This window comes from Leptodactylus fuscus, chromosome 5, assembly GCF_031893055.1.
Source record: "Leptodactylus fuscus isolate aLepFus1 chromosome 5, aLepFus1.hap2, whole genome shotgun sequence".
NCBI lineage: Eukaryota > Metazoa > Chordata > Amphibia > Anura > Leptodactylidae > Leptodactylus > Leptodactylus fuscus.
The window spans coordinates 4,489,137-4,493,036 of NC_134269.1; the positions used below are offsets into that span (position 1 = coordinate 4,489,137).

Here is a 3,900-nt window from a genome sequence, read left to right on the forward strand (position 1 = left end):
ACAACTTCATATATAGCATAGAAACAGCTTTCATTGTTGGCTGTCCGCACACAGAATAGCTGGAATACACAGGAGTGACTAGATCACATAGAGCTGGAAAAGCCTTGAATTTTTTTGGGGCCTGAAAAATAGCAGCAATCCACTGCATTTCCAAGTTCATATAGAGCTGGAAAACAGCTTTTCTTTGTGGTGTATAGACCATCAAAAAGGGAATAGTACATCCAAAATGCGCAAAGGTAGCACAAGGGGACGGGGATGAGGATGGGGGCCTTGAAATACAAATGTTCAGCAAGGTTGCGCTCAACCAACAGCATCTACTGCGCCTACAGCTCTGCGGCAGCAAGCATTACGCTTCTCCACAGTCCCTGGCTTGATGACCACATTGAGTAGGCTGCAGGGTACAAACCTAAGTAATCCCGAGCACCAGGAAGAGGTGTTTCAATGGCTGGTGGACAATGCTTCCAGCACATTCTCCACCAGCCAGTCAGCCTCTACCTCAACTCCTCCTCCTACCCAACAGTCTGGTCCTCCTTCCTCACAACATGTCCAATCTTCCCAGCAACCTAATCCTACCTTTCCCGCCTCCCAGGAGCTTTTTTCGGCTCCATTCACTGTCTCTCTCTCTCTGTCCCACCACGTCCTGAATCACCAGAGGTAACAGATGACTTCTCTGATGCACAAACACTGGAGCATCCGTTATCTCCGGTTGTTGTTGTTGGCCAGCAATCGTCCCTCAGTGACGACGATGACGAGACACAGTTGCCATCAGGGCAGCCTGTTGCCATCGTTGTTGCACAAGAGGAGGAGGAGGAGCCGTTGGAGGATTTGGAAGAGGAGGTGGTGGACTATGAGGCCACTGCCCCAACCTGGACAGGGCGGATGTCAAGCGGGGAGAGCAGTGGAGATGTGGAGGGAAGTGCAGAACCAAAGAGGGTGGCTAGAGGCAGAGGCATGTCGAGAGGCAGAGGACAGCTGCTTCAACGAATCCAGGCCACAGCCAGCAGGGCCCAAAATATTCCCTCTTGTAGCCAGCCTAGAAAAACTCCCCCATCGAGGCCACGGTCTTCGGTGGTGTGGAATTTTTTTTTTATGTCTGTGCTACGGACAAATATAGTGCCGTTTGCACTTGCGCCTCCTCAAAACAACCCACTATCTCCCAGACTTTTGAGTGCAGGCAAAAATACAGCACTACTCACCCCCATGCACAAGCCTTAAACGCACACATCTCCAAACTGCTGGCCCAGGAGACGTTGCCGTTCCAGCTTGTTGAAAGTCAGGCCTTCCGTGACCTGATGGCAAGTGCGGCACCTCGCTATGCCGTCCCTAGCTGTCACTACTTCTCCCGGTGTGCCATCCCCGCCTTGCACCAGCACGTGTCACGCAGCATTTGGCGGGCCAAGCGGACAAGTGCATGCAGACAGGGATGCTACATTTCACTGACGGCACTGGCGGTCTACCTCATTTCCCCGCCCAATATTCCTGGCAGGGGCTCTGGACCACCACCCTCCTCTTCCTCCACCTCCTCCGCCATCACATTGACCCCAGCTACCAGCTGAAAACGCTGCAGCACTGGCGTGGGGAGACGTCAGCAGGCCGTGCTGAATCTCATAAACTTGGGGGACAGACAGCACACTGCCTCAGAGGTGAGGGATGCCCTCCTTGTTGAGACGGCAACATGGCTTTCGCCATTGAACCTGGGCCCAGGCATGGTCGTGTGTGATAATGGTCGCAACCTGGTAGCGGCTCTGGAGCTTGCCAACCTCTGACACGTTCCATGCCTGGCCCATGTGTTCAATTTAGTGGTGCAACGGTTTTTGAAAACATACTCCAATGTAGCCGAGCTACTGGTGAAAGTGCGGCACTTGTGCGCCCACTTTCGCAAGTCCACAGTAGCCACTGCTAGCCTCTGAAGCCTCCAGCAATGCCTCCATCTGCCAGAACACCGGCTGATGTGCGACGTCCCCACACGCTGGAACTCGACATACCACATGTTGAGTAGAGTGTGTGAGCAGCAGAGACCCTTGATGGAGTACCATCTCCAAAACCCAAGGGTTCCTCAGAGTCAGCTTCCGCAGTTTCTGCACCATGAGTGGCCATGGAGGCAGACTTATGCGAGATCTTGCGTGTCTTTGAGGAGTCAACCATGAGGGTCAGTTGTGATGATGCAATTGTGAGTGTCACAATCCCCCTCCTGTGTGTGATGCGAGAATCCCTCATCGCCATTAGGAATAACGCATTGTTCGCTGAGGAGTCGAGCATAGGAGCACAACCATTCCAGCAGGATAGTCATGGCACATTCCTGTCCACTTCACATTGTACATTGAGGGAGGAGGAGGAGGACGAAGTGGCAGATCTCATTGTCACACCAGAGGCTAGCGGGGAAGTTAATTGCATCCCATTGCTGCAGCGCGGTTGGGGCGAATGGAGGAGGAGGAAGAAAAGGAGAGTGGGGGCAGCCAAGTGACGCCAAGTAACACTCTGACACACATGGCTGAATACATGTTGGAGCGCTTTGCAACTGACAAACGCATTGCCAAAATCCTGGAGAGCAACGACTACTGGATTTTTGCAATCCTCGACCCCCGGTATAAACATTTTGTTTGTAATTTTATTCCGGTAGAGGGGAGGGCCAGTCGCATGAGTGATTGCCACAAGCAACTGGTGCAGAATATGATGCAGATGTTTCCAGCATGTGACGCTGGCGGCAGGGAGGGCAGTTCCTCCAACAGGTGACAAACTGTCATCCGATCCACACCCGGCAGGGGCACACTCTCCAAGGTCTGGGACACGTACATATCTTACATACATAACATGGCTCCCTGTGATAATAAATCTATATTACAATGTCAGCAGACAATACAAATGTATCATGTTACATATCACAGACCCTGAGACGCCCATAGAGAAGTCCATGTAAAGCCTTCTTAATGTCATTATTCTTTAAGCTGTGTATAATTGGGTTGATCAGAGGGGTAAATACGGTATATAGAAGAGACAGAATTTTACTAAAGGTCGATGATTGTCCTCTTGAAGGAAACATATAAACTCCGAATAAGGTCCAATAGAATATGGAGACCACAATGAGGTGGGAGCTACAGGTGGAGAAGGCTTTCTGTCTACCAGTACTGGATGGGATCCCATTGGTGACAATAATCTTGGTATAAGAAAATAAAATTATTGTTACGGGGATTAGAATTATGGGAATTCCTAGTATATAAACCTCCATCTGGAAATTGTTGGTTTCAGAACAGGAAAGTTCTAGGATAGGAATTAAATCACAGAAGAAATGGTCAATGGTGTTTGGTCCACAAAAATTTTTCACCAAAATGTAATGATGACCAATGATGTAATAAAAACAGCAACCAACCAAGAGATGACGGCCAATATCACACAATATGTATCGGTCATGACAGTGGTGTAGCGGAGGGGGTTACAGATGGCCACATATCTGTCATAAGACATCACTGTCAGGAGAACACATTCAGAAACTTCTGAGCCACCAAATAAGTAAAGTTGTGTTATACAGCCGATAAAACTAATGGATCCTCTATAATATAGTATGACATGGAGCATCTTGGGGACAATATCAGTGGTCAATAAGATATCATTGATAGAAAGTTGTGTGAGGAAGAAGTACATTGGAGTCTGGAGGATCTTACTGGTGGACACCAAGGTGATGATCAGGAGATTCATGAAAATGGTGAACCAGTAAACGACAAGAAGTAGAAAGAATATCACAAATCTGATATTATAACTGACTTGAAATCCTAAGAGGAAGACCTTTGTGATAGGAGTCGTATTGTTCTTCTGTAACTGAGTAATTATAATAGAGGTCGCCCATGTGGTTGTTATGGGGTCCCGGGATAGAGAAGGTCCATAAGAGATTGATCTTGTCTTCAT

General features: G+C 48.8%; 1 pseudogene; it reads right to left on the minus strand.

Annotated features, from left to right (window-relative positions):
- Positions 1 to 2,872: 2,872 nt before the first annotated feature.
- On the minus strand, positions 2,873 to 3,900 carry LOC142204313 (olfactory receptor 10A7-like; annotated as a pseudogene).